General features: G+C 29.6%; 1 long non-coding RNA gene across 9 annotated transcripts; it reads left to right on the top strand.

Annotated features, from left to right (window-relative positions):
- Window positions 1–596: 596 nt before the first annotated feature.
- Window positions 597–6388, top strand: LOC146942748 (uncharacterized). Of its 9 annotated transcripts, none has more exons than XR_015032844.1 (11): window positions 597–695; window positions 1087–1140; window positions 1234–1292; window positions 1506–1627; window positions 2025–2079; window positions 2812–2978; window positions 3428–3488; window positions 3755–3810; window positions 4326–4683; window positions 4781–4967; window positions 5069–5790. It is a non-coding gene; the product is annotated as an uncharacterized LOC146942748 (long non-coding RNA). The 9 variants fall into 9 exon arrangements; XR_015032850.1 differs by lacking the exon at window positions 3428–3488 and having other exon boundaries at window positions 610–695; window positions 5069–5168; window positions 5331–5790; XR_015032846.1 differs by lacking the exon at window positions 597–695 and adding an exon at window positions 5936–6388 and having other exon boundaries at window positions 702–1140; window positions 5069–5168.
- The last annotated feature ends 13096 nt before the right edge of the window (window positions 6389–19484 follow it).

Genomic DNA, 19484 nt, shown 5'->3' with positions numbered 1-19484 from the left:
TGGTTGAATGAATGAATGGTTGTATCTATGTATGGTTTTAATTTTTGAGTTCAGGGAACTAGGCAGTAGCTACTGCTGTCTGTTCTGGTGCGTACAGAACCAGCTTGAGTTAACTTGCGCTAGTGTTAACACTAGCGTGACTTAACTTGCACTAGTGTTAACTTGCGCTAGTTTTAAGTCACGCTACGTGGGTTGACTCACGTTGCTTTTGCACTAGCGTAGCTTAAGTTACGTAAGGACATTTTGGACATTTACTTTGGGAATGAGCGAAACCATTTGAATAAAGAGATTCAACATATATTTAAGTTCCAAACCAATCATAAAATAGGATAATAGAAAATTCTTTTCCCACCCTCTAGCCTTCTCATGTGTCTTCCGTATTTATCATTTTACCTTTGTTCCGATTATCTTACTATATTAAAGGGAACACAAAACTGCTTGCAAACCCTAGAAAATTTTAAACTGCAAACCCCTTTTGGCTCCAAAACCCTAACTTTTGAAAATGTGAAAATGACAGTATTGCCCTTTGAAAAGAGGGGTGGGTTTGACTTTGAGTTCTTAAATGACCAATTCAACACTGCAAGATAACAGCAACACAATTAGCCAATAGAAGCATAAGGTAGGTTTGAGAAAAGAAAAGAACAGAACAACATCTTCACGTGAAACAACAGAAAATTGAGCAATTGGAGCATAAGGTCGGTTTCAAAAAAGAACATAACAACAACTTCTTCTTCCTCTTCTCTCAATCCATTTTCATTTTTCTCCCCCTCTCTCCCCCATACGACAGCTTCCTCTTCTCCAAACTCATTTTCAATTTTCCTTTCACAAACCCAAACACTCTCTCTCTCTCTCTCTCTCTCTCTCTCTCTCTCTCTCTCTCTCTCTCTCTCTCTCTCTCTCTCTCTCTCTCTCTCCCTCTCCCATACAGTTTTGGATTCAAATTTCATGTCACAAACAAACAGCATCATTGCAATTAGTTTTTTCATTTTACCAATCAGTTCTTAAGCAATTTTAGGTTTCAATCTCTTCTAATTTTAGTTCTGATTATGTGCAAATTGCTTAATCTTGCTGAATCCGATTGTGCAGGTTGTAAGATTCAAGGAATAGATAAAAAAATTATTTGATTTATGTTTTCAAGAGGTGGTCCTGATCTTGATTTGTGTATTTTTGGGTTAAAAGTCTTGATTTTGATTGTGTTAGTGTGATTTATAATCGTAAATGTGTTTTTAACAGGTGCTTCTGTGTGTTCTAATCTAAGGTAGAGAGTAGAATATTGAATTGTGAACATCATGGTGAGTTTTGTTTAGTTGTTGGTTGTGTTGGAACCTTGATTCAATTGATTCTATGCTCATTTGATACTTTGCATTCTAACTGTTTGATTATATGCTCATTTGAATATATGCATTCTATTGTGTATGATATATTCTAACTAATGCAATAACCTTAATTTTATATGGACCTAAAATTGAATGTGGTTTGTGTTGATGAATGAATGGCATATGCAGAAACAAGGGAAGCATGATTGGTTTGTGAATAAAAGGGTCATCCCTTATAGAGACATCAGTGCAACTCAATGTTACCGTGCTGGTGCTGGAGTAAGGATATATCACAGAACTGTGTTTTTGAGGTAGAAACACTATTCTTATGAGTTAGAATCATTTAAGAATCTGTCTGGAATAAGAAACACTATTCTTATGAGTTTGAATCATTTAAATCTAATTGGGATAAGAGAAACTGCATTCTATATTGAATGGTTTTATATTGTTTAGTCTGATTTATATAAACTGCATTTAGATGCGCATTTTTTTATCGTTTTGATTTTTATGATTTGTATGCGTATACATGTCAATTCAGCGCCAAATAGAGAATTCCTTCTCGCCATGACCAATTTCATCTGCTGCCACTTAGTTTGGGATCTTTTAGTTGCATCGGATTTTTATTAATCAACTTATGTTTTTGAGGTTTCTAATTAGGGTTGTTTTGTTTTTGTCTTGCGGTGGCCGTATTCACATCTCTTCCTGCAGGTTCAAAGCTGAAGAATGAAATACTATTATTCGCTGTTAAATGGTCCATCTCAAGGTATTTGTTTGCACCGTAATTCTTGGGTAGTTTTAGGTTTTTTATTTTGATTAAAAAAATATTCAATATTCATGCTATATATATCTGATTCACTTGAAGTTTTTATTCTGATTCATGTTCTTTTTCCCTGTGACCAGGACTATAATATTGTCACACTAATATTGTCTTTTTTTTCCCGTCAAATATAGTATTATGTATTGCTCTTTAGAAATGCTTTGAGGTTTCTTATTGGTTCTACATTTTTTCATACAACTACTTTTAATGATTTAATAGTTACAACAATAAGAAATTCATAGCTTGATGAATTGAGTTTTCAAAAGTTAGAAGCATGTGAAGAAAAATGAATACTAAGAAAGTCCTTCGTAAGTTGTGTTGATGGGTTGATCTTGGTTATTGGCTAAAAATCAAGGCAATGGTTAATAGTCAACAAGAATGGATGTTTTGTTTTTTTTTACCTATTTCAATGTTTTCCTAACATACTTATTCAACTAAATTTTATAAGTAAAATAGTTATTATTGAACAATTTAAGGACAACCTCTCCAACACCATAGAAAAAATGGATTCAACATTTCTGTTTATAAGTCCAAGCCAGTTCCTCTATAACCATTTGATATGAAGAATAATAATTTATGACACAATTTTGTTAAACTCACCTGATAGTGTAAAACTAATCCTTTTTTTTGTAACATTTTTTTTAGCAGTATGATTGTTTTTTTGGATGAATTTTACAGTTAGCAAGTGCAGCAGTGGTGGCTCATAGATTGTAGTAGATTTTGATTGGTGAACTTGCTATTTCATCATGTCCGTCTCATTAACATGTCGATATACATCATGGTGTCTTTATCTACAAAATTACACACGAAATATGTAACATCTGCTACAAGAAAGATCAATAAAGGTTCGTTCCTCATTACCTATTCTCTCTTCAATCTGCACTTCAATGGTTTGTTAATAATTTTAGCTCTCAGCAAAAAAAAGTTTTCTTTTAGACATATATCAATATTATTGGGTTTTAAATAATGCAGGGTAGCATAGAACATTATATATGTTCCATGTATGAAGTCCTATCATCAGTCTTACCCTTTTCCTTTTGTTTGATTTTTTTTTCTTCTATTTTTTCTTTTTTGGAACAATGACATATTACAAGTCAAGTGTGTGAACAATGATAACATACGCATTAGAAGAAAACTAATTAACAACATTTTTGCAAACTTCACTCTATCTTTTCTATATGTAGACCTGATAGGAGGTGTTCTAATGCTCGCACTTGGGTTTGTGAAAGCAAGGTTTCTCGATTTAATTTGTTTGTTGCTTTAAATAATTAAGATTTTAACTTTAAATTTTCAGCAATAGTGTTCGTATCTACAATGTTGAATTTAAATCTCTCAAAAATGATATCTTCGTGCAGGTAGTTAATTAATTACTAATTCAGTACTTTATTTTCTTGGTTGAGATGTGTTTGAAAGTAATGTTTAATGTTTAACTATAATTGTTTTAATGTTAACTATATATAGTTTGGTGCATATTTGGGCAGGAAGTTGTAGGACTATCATGGCTTAGTAGATGTGTTTAGTTTAGCTATAACAGTTTTAGGCAGGAAATTCCAGTAATTTTTATTGAATTCTGTATTTGTAGCTTTACAACTGATTTGTAGCTTTATTTTACAATTTACAGATTTTTGCTGATGGAGCTGTGGACTTTGGCTATTGAATGTGCCTTCTTATTTGAAGGTATTGTTTACTTAATCTGCATCAGGATATGAAAACATAATATTCTTTGTGTTCACATGTAAAGGGGGGCAAAAGAGCAAATATTAGCTATATGGTTATTATGCGTGTGTCAACAGGTTAAAAACACAAATCATGTGATTGTTAGGCAGTAACTTTGAGCAAAAAATGTAGACTGAAATATTATCATGACAGCAGTTCCTTACTTGAAATGCTATTGAGATAAGATTAGAAACGTGCGTATATCTTAGGGGAAAGGAATTAAAATATCTATAATGTATACCTATAATACATGAAAGCAATATCTATGAGATAAGACTAGAGACAACCGCTATAAGATTTAAAATTACCAAAGTTTATGTTCAAATTCATGCTAGCATTTTCTTATTATTTTCATCATTTTTCCGCGAAGAACCTAATGTAGTTGTTCTTATTTACTTAATTAATATCATAAATTTTTGATATTTGAAGGTACTCTTAGTGATTTTATTAAAGCTTGGACTTTATATATGTTTCAGGGATTGATTCTAATGTGGAGTGTGAGAATCTAAATTGTTCAATGAATTGTGAAGACATTAACGTGCCAACAATCTCAGGTTTGATTAAGATAAATACTTAGTGCCTAGAGCCGAAGGAGCAATAAAGAAATGAAAACATAATTCAGAAACCATATGATAAGATCACACTCAACATGATTGTGGTGTATATTCTCTAAGATCAAGTTTCAAGGTCCGGGCAACCGCCGAATCGAGATGGTCAAAAACTGACTACTAATGATGTTGTAGCATATCTCAAGGCGATCAAGGATATTTTTCAAGACAAGAAGGAAAAGTATGAGGACTTTTTGGAGGTTATGAAAGATTTTAAAGCACAAAGGTATTTTGTACCACGTTGTTTTTGTATATATATTGGGAGAGGGATTATGAATTTGTTAGTTGTAATTGATTTGTTTATCCTTTTGGTGCATTTGTAGAGTTGATACTGATGGTGTCATTGAATGAGTGAAGGAACTTTTTAGAGGTCATAGAGACTTGATCTTGGGATTTAACACCTTTCTGCCAAAGGGCCATGAGATTACCCTTTCGTCTGAGGATGAGCAACCTCAACCAAAAAAGAAGGTTGAATTTTATGAAGCTATGAGTTAGGTGAACACGATAAAGGTTAGAATGTTTGCGAGTTTAATGGATTCTCTTCACGCAGATTTGTTTGCAATGTAGAATTAATAGTTTTAGTTTTGAGCAGAATGGTTCCTTTTATGCAGACTCGGTTTCAGGGCAATGTTCATGTTTACAAGTCATTTCTGGACATATTGAATACGTACAGAAAGGAAAGTAAGCCTATCACCCTGGTCTACAAAAGAGGTATGTACTGTTATAGTCAGGAAAATTTGTAATGTTGGTTTTTTTATTTTATTTTATTTCCTCCAGAACTTGCATATTGCTGTGATACACATAAGTGTATTTGCACGGAATTTGTAATGTTGGTTTTTTTTTTTTTATTTGATCATGTTTATACAAACCAAGTTTGCAGGGAATTAAAATTGCTGTCAATGTCCTCATTACATTGTCTGCACACAAGTATATGGCATTGGTGTTTCTTCTACAATAAGATCTGTAGCTTTGGCTCTAGAATGTCATTTGTCATCGTACTTTCATGCTTTGCAAGCAATAACATTCTATCACCCTCCCTTTTGCTAGACTTTTAATAATTGTATCAGGATTTTAATGTTAAGGATTATCATATTGTCTGCATAACACTGTTAATTTTATGGATCCCATAAGAGGATAGTGATTTTGCAAATCTTTTTGTTTTCCTTTGTGTGCACTCTGCCATAAACGAAATTTATAGTTTGTGTGTTTTATGGAAGAAAATCTATAGATTTTGCTACATTTGGCCATAAGTTAGAGGAAAACCATGCTTGCAAGCAATAAGATTTGCTAGGATTCTAATGATTATAATATCCAGACATATGTCATTTTAGCATGCTATTGGATCAAGATCAAAGAAAATTATTTTGGTAATAATTCTTGATTTATGGAAAACCATGTTTACAAGCAACTATATTTGCTGTCAATGTCCTGATTACACTCTACACATAAGTTTATATCTTTGGTGTATCTCTTGGCAGAAAATCTATAGCAGAAAGTCTTTGGTCTTAGTCATGCACTCCATCATATACTACTATGTCAGAAGTTTGGTGTTTCACTCCACATGACTTTATAAATCTTCAGGCTTTTGATTGCTACTACCCAGTTTATTTCTCTCCTTCTCACATGTTTTATTATACTAAAGCTATTAACTTCATATGCTACTACCATTCCCATGTTTGATGCACCTCTTTTTCATCCATTTGATTTAACACTATTATTAAGAAGGCTCCAAAAAGGATCCGAACATCCGAAAATGATGATTGTAAGTGCGTTTGAACTTTTTGGAAGATGTTGAGAGAACTCCTTTGTCTCGCATTACTAATGGTAAGTGCGGTTTCGTGTGTCACCATTTTTTGATTTACAATTTATTTCAAAGATGTTTATGGTTTTATTTTATGATTTTTTACAGTTTCTTCATAAATATTGACCCGTGCGATAGCACGGGTCGCGCGATCTAGTATAATCTTAATCAAGAAAACAAATTCCACCAAGACATGTATGTAAGCAAAACTAAAAACCCTCATCCATGCTAGCACTTTTCTGTGTTTGCCCTAAACTACTCTTACACCATCCAAAATCTTATAGTTTTTAAGTTTAAATTATCACATTTCAAGTTTACTCAATTTGTTGGCATTTTATTTTTTTTATAATTTTCATGGAGATATCAATATATGGTTGTTTATTTCACGCACTATCCAAACTTTACCCATATTTATAAGTCTTATCCCTGATGTGTTGGATTAATTATTTAATTAATCAATTATGGATTGACAATAATCAATTATTATAAGTCGGTGTCATAATATAAATTATGGTCTATTGTGTTAAGCACTAATTATATGATGAATTTGAGTGATTGGGCTTTTGTAACTAAATGGACCGTGATGGGTTGGACCATTTAGATAAGCCCAATGAGAGGTCCCTGCCCTCAGCTGTTTAGCTATTTAAACGTCATCCCATTAGACGGTTAATTATTCTGAAGATTGGTGAGAAAACCTAGAGCTAGACGGAATGAGGGTAGTTACCCCTCTCATAGTTGTCGGCGTTGTCTACGGTTATCCTTCATCAACCTAATTCAAAGGTACACAATCTCTTGTTCCTTTTTTGTTGTTGATGATATGCTATAATTTGTATCTAGTGATTCATGGTTAAACCCTAAAATTTTTATCAATTGGTATCAGAGCCAAATAGATACAATTTATGGCTATTGTTAGATTGAACCATATTTGAATATCGATGCACTGAATTATCCATCGTACTGTAACATGGCAATCATACTTTGTTTTATTGAATAGATAAATAAGTTCATGGAATTGCAAAAGCATATGCCTTATTTTATTATATTTTGCGATTCCTTTGGTGATTAAAACTTCTATGGCCACTGTATTTCTACACCCCTTTTGTGAGGCTTCCTTGCTTATTTATCATGATTATTGCACCGATTGCCACAACAAATTAATTCAATCAGTATGAAAACCGGTGTTCTACAATTCTGTTATGCCATAAAACCCCATTCCCTTCGATCTGTGTCAAATCTATTTTGATCGGTGATTCCTGAAATTAATCAAGGGCTTCTTTCATTCGAAAGCATAACGATCCCAACCCAGGCAAAATCGTTATCCGCCGCCGCCGTATATTGAATGAAACCCGTCGGGTCATGTAACCAAACAACCGGGTTAAACCCGTTTACTTTCTGATGACTATGGCCAATATTTTTGCTTAAACTTGGGGCATTTTATCATAAATAAATAAAACAGGCCACGTACGGCTATAAAAATTCCAAAATTTTATTTTATGCCAAAAATATTATATTATTTTGGGATAAAAATATAATTTCTCTTGTTCCCAAAATATTCGGAAGATTTGATTTATTTTATACCCTTAAAATTTGGGATTTAAATAACTTTTGAGATCTTTAAATATTTGATGTATACTAATATAAGAATCATATGTTCTTTTAAATCATGCATTCTTTAGATTTGAGTTTAAAATATAACACTTATGTAAATTATTCTTTTAAAGTGTTAGTATTGTGAAGAATCTTTAGACTCAGTCTTATATTCTTGTCTCAAATATCTTGTATAAACTAATATATTTTTTTGAGAATTGTTGATATTGTATTTTTTGATGCATGGATTTCAAAATTTTGTCAAATCTTGAAAAGTTCATATATCGATTAAATTGAGAATAATTTATTTCAAATCATGTATTCTCAATATTTGAGCTTAAACTGTTTTTGAAAATTCTCTCTTATATTTACTATTGTGAATTTATAGAAGGCTCAATTTTGTTAATTTTAATGCCAAGTATAATTAATTTATATTTTACGATTTTAAATATTCTTGGCATTATAAATATTCTAATGTAAGATATTCTTGAATTCATATTGTCTTAGCATAAAGATCCAAAGTTCACTAATTGATCATTCTTTTGGCGACATATTTAAAACTAAGACACTTGTCTTTGATTCTTGTCACAAATTGTTTTGAAGGGTCCTCATAATATTTTGTTTTCAAAATGAGTATAGTGAGTTGTATATATGTGTCATTTATATTAATTGAATATAATATTGACATATTTCTCTTTAATATACATTATGCTTCCTGCTATACTCCCTAATCTAAACCCGTAATTTATTACTCTAAATTTGTGATAAATACTATTAGTGTGTCTTGTCGCAATTAATTATTTGGATCACAATTATGTTAAACTATGTATTTTTGTATATAGTAAATAATGCATTGTTGCATTTTTTTATGCTAAAATCATAATGATGAATTAAAATTTGTAAGCCTCTTTGTTGTTTATCTGTTAACTATTATCAAAACAACTTATGAAGAATGGAGGCAATTTTTTGAAATATGTATCATCCTTACATCTGAATTCTTATATAAATCATATTGATTTATAATTAGAGTCTCACATATGCTTATTTATAATTGCTTATTCTCTATTGATGAATATTTTGAGATGACTATATTATAAGATATTCTCGTTAAGTCATCAAAATTCAGTGGCTCTAAGTATAAGGATGAACGTCACACTCTGCGAGGTAAGTTGTTATTTAATTATTTTATCCTCTTGTGACTTATTGCTTATTATTGCACATATGAAGAAATTTAGTTCTTCTTCTCTTTTGTTGTGCAATTATGATATCCTATATAGAAGTGAAATCCTTTTTCAGAATATTCTAAACAGAACTCTGTTGTTATATACTATTTTCTTACTATAATGCTCCGTTTTGTATTTGTGTTTTTTTTTTAATTTATAGTGGGAGTATTGAAAAATTTTATTCTAAGAGTTCTTTTCTGGATAAATTAGAAAACTATTTGACACACTTCTATTCCAAATAACAATTTTTGTTATTATACTACTTCATATAAAAGAAATTCTAAAGTCATATTTATGATGTGCTAATTTAAAATATTGTTAAGCGCATTTTTCTATCATTTGAATATGACCGAAGATGAGTAAATTTAAGTATAATTGTTTATGCATGATATTATTGTATCATATTCTCTTAAGCATAAACATTATTTATTTGTATAATTGTAATCTCACCTATCGTGGGTACAATTATGCAAATTTTGTTAAATAGATTAACATTATATTGGTAACAGTCACACCCTATCGGTGTGTTGTTATTAATATAATTGTTATTATTCAATGTACCTAAAATGTTTATACTTATGTCAATTATAATTAGAATACTCAATCAATGTTTAAATTTTGTACGACATAAGAATGGTACATTGTGATGATATAGTTCTTACTTATTATCGTTAAGATCCTTGAATGAGATTAATATAAGTAAGTTACTTTGTTAAAAGACATGTAGAAAATTGTATAAATTTTGCAATCCAATATTATTACATTTTGAATTAAATTTCTACCTAAATGTGATTTTTATATATATATAAATATATCGGATTGCTACTATCCCTTTGTTATGTGAGTGACGGATATACCCTATCGGTGTGACGTTACTTAACATATCATTTTGTGATAGAGAAATAGTTGAATATTTTAAATAAAATATCTTTCAAACCTTTTTAATTCAACTATCATTGTCTATTCTCTATCAAGTGGGAGAATCATTGCTATGTATTGTGTAACGTGATGGACATACCCTATCGGTATGACATTACTTAACATAATCATCCTTTTGTGGGTAAGATAGTTTAACTATCATTCTTCAACAAGTGAGAAAAATTCTACATGTCAACTAACTATATCTCATAAACAAATATATTTATTTGTTTTCATATTTTAGATATGAAATAGAGACTTATATTGAGGATATTAATTATGTTATTGCTATTCTTTAATACTTATGGAAGTTTATGACTATTTTCTCTTATATCCTCAATAATAATAAAATATAAGTCTTGTGTATTTCCGCTGCTTTTAACCTAATTGTTTCTCAAATTTGTGTAAGTATAATTGTAGCGTTTGAGTTTTGAGTGAGTTATTAAAATTGTGAACAGAGTCTTATATCCTATTTTTAGAGACTCATCTCACTCATATGATGATAAATTTTTATATAATCATCATACTCTGTCATATAACGGTTACTTTGTTTATAAAATTCTGTGGAATTTTAATTGTGAAAAGGAGATCTTATGTTATAAAATTCTTAAATGAAAATTTACGTTCTCCTTAATTGTAAATGCAGAATATGTGGTTAACTATGAAACCCAATTCTTGATGATATCTGCCATTGATAAAATATGTATTTAAGGGGTTTTATATTATCCTTGAGTTACCACTTGTGTTAATAATTCTGCTATGCTCATGTGCAAAATATGTGGTTGAGTTCATGAAACTCTATTGACTAAAATTATATAACCACTTATGTTGATGATCTTGCACTAGTAATTGAGTATCCCACTGTTGAATATTACATTATTATAATATTTTGTATCAGTGATCACTAATGAGAATTCCACTTACTCTTGTTTATATATATGTGGGATCAGTGGGAGTGTGTACACAATATTATATATTATGAGCTCAAATGAGAAATCTCACTCTTGTTTATATATATATGTGAGATCAAGAGAAATGTGTACACAATATTATTGTTGTTATTGCCATATACTCTAGTGCACACTATAAAATATGGCATAGCTTAAGAGACTTTAAACTTTAGTCTCATTCTATTATATTGAGATATATGTTAAAATTCTATCGATCTCAATGAGCATCATAATTGGATGCTTAAGTCAATTTTGTTGGAATATGCACAATAATTTCTTGGCATGCAAATATACATTGTGCTTCTGTTTTACCAACATTCCACATTTTATGAGGTCATAAATAGTAAGTACAATGTATAATATCAATACTCCTATCGAGTATGATATTGTGTTTTTGTGGTACTTATAATTTGAGATAATCATAAATGTTCTTTTGTTTTTGACATTCTAGTGGCCACATTAATCCACATTTTTTTCTTTAAACTAAGTGTCTATGTTAATCCAATTTGGGGATTATTGAATTTCCTATTTTGCTTTTATGGATTTTCATAGTCACGTTTTTTTTATAAAACTTGGATTAATTGAATGTCGTAGAACATTTATTGATTTTGACTATATGTAATTACACTCTCTTAATAGGCTATCCCTATAAGTAATTACTATTCGTGTACCTATGTGGATATATGACTTCTGTAATATTGAAAACTCATTGGCAGAACCACTAACCACAGACTTATATATATGAGTATTGTAACTCATAATGATTTGATTAAGTCTATGTTATTTTGGGTTAGTGGGAGTTTGTTACAGCATTTTTTAAAATGCTTGGGCTATTTAGTGACATATTCTTTTTAATTCAAACGTTCACTATAGATTCATCATTTGTTAGAAAAGTGAGTCTTTGATCTGTATGATTTGTTTTCCCTATCGGATTCAATTTCTGCAGCATTAAAGCTTACTTCTCTTTTGAATGATTAGTGCTTTGACCATACATGTAATTTTAAATTTTAAATTCTTTATGACAAGTGAATTTTTTATTCTTTCAGTAATTGAGTATTGTCATCCAAGTGGGAGATTGTTGGATTAATTATTTAATTAATCAATTATGGATTGACAATAATCAATTATTATAAGTCGGTGTCATAATATAAATTATGGTCTATTGTGTTAAGCACTAATTATATGATGAATTTGAGTGATTGGGCTTTTGTAACTAAATGGACCGTGATGGGTTGGACCATTTAGATAAGCCCAATGAGAGGTCCCTGCCCTCAGCCGTTTAGCTATTTAAACGTCATCCCATTAGACGGTTAATTATTCTGAAGATTGGTGAGAAAACCTAGAGCTAGACGGAATGAGGGTAGTTACCCCTCTCATAGTTGTCGGCGTTGTCTACGGTTATCCTTCATCAACCTAATTCAAAGGTACACAATCTCTTGTTCCTTTTTTGTTGTTGATGATATGCTATAATTTGTATCTAGTGATTCATGGTTAAACCCTAAAATTTTTATCATGATGGACATTTAGTTCCGACTTCTGTTCTTTGGCTTGATTGTTTTATAATCTTGTTCATTTGATTTTCATAAGCCTTCTTTGCAACAAACAAACTTGTAAGAAGGTTCTAAGCCGTTTTTGCTCTTATGTATATATTGTTTTCTTATTTCAAATCTAACTCTCCCGCCATAATCAATGCAAAACTTCCAATAATCCTTAATTTTTTTTTTTGACAAATCCAAAAATCCTTAATGTTATCAAAAACTACGCCCTTGTTTTTTCTTCCAATATTCTTGTTGTATGCATTTGGTATCAATAATTCTTCATTTTTCAAAATAAAAATATATATTTGTAGGGTCATGTTAACCAGTGCCCCGGGGGCACTGGTTAAGGAAGTCGAAAGTGGAAATTTTAAGTCAAAAAGAACACCTTTTAAGTTTTTAATGCAATGACAACACAACTTTCAATGCAAGATACTATTATATTTAACTCCTTAACCAGTGCTCCGGAGCACTGGTTAACATTTCCCATATTTGTATAATAAATATTTATAGTATAAGAATAATAAACCAATAAAATCAATAATTTTTGTGTCTTTGACTGGTTTCAAATTAGTTGCGGAGATGAGGAAATCCTCTATTGAAAGCAAGAAACCCCGCAGGTCACGTGATAGTTAGGCACGTTATTATTCTTAGTAGCCTTCTTTCTTTCTTAGTATGGGATTCTAGGATTAGGATACGATGGCTCTGTTTAGGCTGTGTTTGGTAACGTAAATAAGCTAGCTTATAGCTTGTTGAATTAGCTTATAAGCTTGTTTTGATAGAATGAGATGCGTTTGGTAAAAAGCTTTTTTCACTAGCTTATAGTGTTTTTTAAGAAGCTAATCCAAGTAGCTTTTGAGCTTATAGCTTGTAGCTTTTCATATTTTATTCCATTTTTAACCTTTAGTATTATTTTTTATTAAAAAAACTGCCCACGTAAAAGAAAGAAACTTCCCCACGTAGTGCTTCATTTTTTTGTACTGTTTGCCTTACGCTAGTTTCTATTTGATTTTTTTTTTTTTCTGTTCCTGTTGGTTCTTTTTGGTTACTTTGTTCCTGTTGGTTGAAATATTGTTGTAAATTTAATTGTTTTATACGGTCTCTTTCTATTAAATTCATATTTAAATATTTATTTATTCCTTCAAAAAAATTATATAAATATTTATCATTATTATTTTCGTTGAACATATTTACGAATAAAATCAAAAGAAATAATTTTCCATAAAAATATTTTGAAATAAATTAAAATTATTAAGATAAACTCTTAGCTAAAATATTTTTGGGTAAAAAAAAAAGTTAAATTTTTTATAAATTAAATTTATAATATATTAAACATATATGTACTTTTAAGTCATTTTATATTTATTAGTAACTTCAAAAGCTAATTTTGCCAAACACTTTAATTTAAATCAGCAAGCTTTTCAGCTATAAGCTTTCAGCTATCAGCCATCAGCTATAAGCTAGCTTTTCAGCTATCAGCTAGCTTATCAGCTATAAGCTAGCTTATAGCTTAATTTTACCAAACACACCCTTAGTAAACCCAAAAAAAGAGCTTTTAGCTCTTAGCTTTTAGCTTATAAGCTCATTTGGCAAAAAAAAGCTCTGTTTGGTACAACGAGCTTATAGCTTATTTCAGGAGCTTATAAGCTATTTTTCAGAAGCTACTTCAAGTAGCTTTTGAGCTTATAGCTTTTAGCTTCTCATTTTTTCTTTCATATTTACCCTTATTATTCAAAGCAAAAGCTATCAGCTAATTTTACCAAACACTTCAACTAGCTTATCAGCTAAAAGCTAAAAGCTATCAGCTAACTTATCAGCTATCAGCTAATTTTATCAAACAGAGCCGATATGTCCGAAAAAACAATGAAAGAAAATGAACAAGCATTGATTCTCAACACGTGTTATTGACCACCGTCGTTTAGGCTTTTGACACGAGGGTAACACTCACTCACACACGTGACACATGCATGCTGACACTATATCCTTTCCTTCCCTTCACAATCACGTGCCCCTTGTGCCTCCGCCACTAAAATAAGGTTACAATGAAAATGACAATAATTCTATTAGCAGTAATAATATTTTGACATCCATTTGATGACAACTTTGTTGACAATCTTGTTTTTCTCACTTCTTATTGGTCAAAAACAATGGAAAGAGAAAAAGGAAGAGAGAGGATAACAACATCATGTGAGTATGAGAGAGAAAGTTATCAAAAAGTGGTTGTCAAAATATATTTCTCTTCTATTAGTATTGTTTAATTAACATTATTAGTCTAGGCGTATACTCCCTCCGATCTCAAATGTAAGAAACTTTTCACTTTTTAGATTCATTCAATAAATGATGTATGTGGTCTTTATTATAGACCACATACATCATTTATTGAATGAACCAAAAAAGTGAAAAGTTTCTTACATTTGAGGCCGGAGGGAGTATAATTTATGTCATACAAATTTGATAAAGTTTTACGTCAGTTATTGAGATCTAATATGATTTCTTATTGGAAAATGTTAACAAGTGTCCTAAAGGTATTATTTAAGCATCTAAAAGTAGTAATTTTTGCATTTGAAATTGTACAATTATGACTTTAATAAGTGTTTGATTGTATTTTCAAAACAGAATTTCTTTTTGTGAGTTCCTTAAACAATGTCCTTAAAACACTTATTAGGAAGACCCTTTTTTATTTCAATCGCATGCCACCGGCTATTCATATCAAAGATATGCCTAGACATGGTTTTTATACCAAAAAAACTTATAAATCGATGAATTGGATCAAAATCCAATTTATGATATAATATTATAGTGTAACGTAATATATGTAACCGACCATCTTAATCAGATAACATTTGGGTGAGGACGATTTTCAAATTGATGTAATTTTAAAGGTAAATTTAAATTCTTCTCACCAAATTTCAATTTTTGAATAATAAATTAAAAAATATTTTGTCAAAGCAAAATTTAAGAAATTCCAAATACACATAAAAACTATGAACATAAAATTTCTTTTTATTCTATATAATAAATCTCAAATTGATTCTTATAACTCTTTCATTCAGGTAAATTGTATGCTATATGTTTCAAAATTTACGATTAAGTTTCTGTTTATTTTTCAAATTTATAATCGGTCCCTATATTTTTTTAACTGGTCCATATAAATTTAAAAACAAAATTGTAAAATAGTCCTATAAATTTTCATTTTTTGATCCCTAAAATTTAACATTTGCAAATTGCTCTCTGTTTTTCATATTTAGAAATTGGTTCCTCAACTTTTCCAACTTGTTTACCTAAATCTTTTAATATTCTCATTTTGGAAACTACTTTGTATTATATATTTACAATTTATTCCAAAACTTACTAATTTATAAAAATAGTCCAAAAAAGAAGAAAATTCGTTACTTTATATAAAAAAAGGTTAAAGTATGTTTTCAATCAATGTATGCATTTTTTAGTCCCAAAAAATACAAAATTATATATTTTCAATCCCTAATGAGGAACTAAAAATATATTGTTTCGTAATTTTTAGGGATTGAAATTAAATGAGCACATAAATTAAACTCAAATTCGAGAAATTGACCGTATTTAAAAACTTATATCATTGGGTTATTTTATGCTCTTGCCTCTTCTAAAACCATTAATTAAAATCTGAATTTAGTAATGGTTAATTTGATTTTTATAAGAAACAGATTCATTAAATTTTTTGAAAATAATTACATTATGAAATTATGAAGAAAGATTGAGAAATTAAGCTATACATTATAAGACAATATAAGTCCTTTAATAAGATTTGTACAATATTGTGATTAATTTACATCGCGACAACCACAATTCGTAGTGCAACTTTTAAAACAGCCGAATCGTAAAATATTTAATACAGGTTGTGCGGCCGTTATTTAAAACCTTGGATGATACATCATCGGAACTAGAGGTTCTCCTTTAAAAAAAAATCTTTGTTCTACAACTTGATTATATTGCAGTTGAACATGCAAACCTAGATCGCAACCCGAACAAGAGAACGGTGTTTGGCTTCAAAAGTCATGTTATTCATAACCCACAGCTTATAAATAGCAACGAAAAACAAAATAGATCCTCGTATTTACTCAAGTACCGATCCAACCAATCAACAATATCCCCACTAATTTGAAGTCATGACTAATGATCAATGTAGGTCCTCTAAAGATGAGTCCATACATAAAAAAAAAAAAAATAATAATCCTTACGTTTCACAATACATGTCGTTTTTGAAGAATAATTTTGTTTCAAATTGTCACTTTTAAGTTTCAATGCAACATAAATTATTGACTTGTCAATAATACCCTTACCTATTTATAGAATAAAATAATAAATGGTTAATGGTATTATAGAAAAAACACACAAAATTTCATCAAGAATAACAAAATTTATTTGATTTCTTGGTATGTGTGAATTCCTCAAAAGCGACAAGTATTGTGAAACGGGGGAGTAGTATCTAAGACCATATCCAATGGGAGGGGTCTTAACCATTTAAGACCTGATACCTATTATGTACCCCCATTGGAGAGAATCTTTTTCAGGGTCTTATAAGATTCAATGTCTTACCTAAGACCCTTACTTTTAAGTGGGACCGTCACTATTTTAATATTAAAAAAGTGAAATGTGATGATATAAAGTTTTTGATAGTTGATTAGTGGGTCATATTTAAGAAATTTTTGTGAGATGTTGGGTTTGAGGGATTGAATTCTTATTAGGTACTACTTCGTTTCAAAATGAGTGTCACTTTAGACAATTGCATACAGATTAAGGAATGGAATAAAGCAGTCAAATGTCATAACAATTTTACTAAAATAACCTTACTTTATAAGAATAAGACAAACTTAAAGTTGCATTGAACATTGTGTGAGAGAGAAAAATTGGAGTATTTATTGAGGGTAAAGTTGGAAGAAAAAAATTAAAGTTGTATTTGAAATGTAAAGTGAAATTCATTTTGAAATTTTTTTTTTTAGTTAAAGTGACACTCATTTTAAAACGGATGGAGTACTATTAAAAAAATTATAAATAAATGATGTGTATACATGAAACTCATTTAAGTACCCAAAAATTGATGTATCCATTGTAGATGCTCTAATAACATAAATTACACTTTCATTTGCAGCATTGCAACTCTTACAACTTACAACATAAATTTCTTTTTTCACTATTATCATCTCGTTTGAATTCTGAAATTTGAAATATTTTAGAGTATTTTTAACGTGTTTATTTATTGTTCGAATTATATAATTTAGAATATTGCAATGGCGCATGAGAAACCAAAAAGATGGGAAAAGAAATTCTCATATTTTTATATCCAAATTGGGCCTTTGTGATGTTCACATACCATCAAGTCTCCAGGGGTATTATCTATTAACTATAGCTTATTAATAGTTAGTTTTTTTGGTTGATTATTAATAGTTAATTTGATAACTATGGTTTGTTTAGTACAACTGTAATAATTAGTCAGCTAGATCAATTCTCTTGTATTGTGTTGTATAGTCAAGTTAACGCGATGATCAAAATTCTCAAATTCCCTTTCTCTAAAAAATTTGGAATCCATCACTGGATTCTTAAATATTCACACTTTTTTAAAAACGAAACTCATTTATAGTCGTACAAAATAATATGAGTATTAACGTAGAAAAAAAGAATATAAGTATTGACACAAAAATCAAAGTAAACAAAAATGATTAAAAAACTATAATGTCTTGATTGCCATATAAGTTATTAAAAAATGATTCTTCAAATAATATTTCTTTTATTTAAAAACACTTTTACTTACTAGTTTGATTTATATTAACCATTAACCCACTCATATTGACACCGATGAGATCGAACCTGACACTTTAAGGAGGAGCACACTTCAAAGTCTTAAGCCAGCACCACCAGACCAACCCAAATAAGTTTTTATTTGATGAGTTAAAATACATTATTTGTCATACCTCATTAATTGATGCAACAATATATCATTTAATTTTTTTTTGACAAATCATTTGATTTATTTTTTGATTAAAAAAATCATTTGATTTATGTGTATAACTTTTTTACGAACACAATATATATAAATTAAAGTCTTTAGTGCTGTTCATGTGTGCTATTACTTTATTGATACATTTTTTTGAAGGATATTTATTGATACATTTGTTTAACAAATATGCAAATCATATTGTTTTATACATTTATTTTGTATTTACTTTTTTCGAAACTTTGTTAAGAAAATATATTTGAAAAACCTCCACAGTTGTATTATATTTTTTCAAAAGACGAATATACATGCAAATATTTCAAAAAAAATTTGGTCAACATTATTGTATTTTGCAAGCAAATTTTTTTGGAGATTGTTTTATTATTTTTGAATGACAAATGCTAGTCTAGTATTTTAGTAATTTTCTTCTTGCTAGGACCTTGAACTATAACTTTTAAATCCTCAACTTATTTAATCCATTAAATCAAATTAGTTGAGCTATTCAACCCTAAATTATTTTGCTCATATAATTTCACATTAATTTTTTCATGATAATGAAATACAACGAGATCATATTTATTAAACTTTTATTGTTTTGCTTTTTAGCACAATGATGTTAATACATAAATTTTAGCTCACAAATATATAGTTTTGAGGTACAAAGCACACTTTTTTTTGTACAGTAAAGCACACATATTTGAAAGTGAGGGTAATGAAATATGGTATAAACTATAAATACATACAATTTGTTATTAAAAAAAGGCTAAATTGATCTGCCGGTCCCTTAACTTAATTCTTTTATTCAATTTGGTCCCATAAGTTTAAAGTCTGTCAAACAAGTCCCTTAACTTATTTCTTTTATTCAATTTGGTCCAATTGTGATAATTTTAATCCCCTAAAAAAACAGACCATTGGATTACAAAAGTCTATCAAATTTTACAGTGTATCACCAACACCTAATTTATTTACTTTCTTCTTCTTCTTCCATCATCTCCATTTTCATTCATCCTTCAATCATCTTCATAAAATAAAATAAAAAAACCCA

Source organism: Medicago sativa, chromosome 3 (assembly GCF_051527215.1).
Source record: "Medicago sativa cultivar Bolivia chromosome 3, Bolivia_mono, whole genome shotgun sequence".
NCBI lineage: Eukaryota > Viridiplantae > Streptophyta > Magnoliopsida > Fabales > Fabaceae > Medicago > Medicago sativa.
Note: the sequence above shows the minus strand (reverse complement) of the source record. Positions and strands in the feature narration are given on the sequence as shown.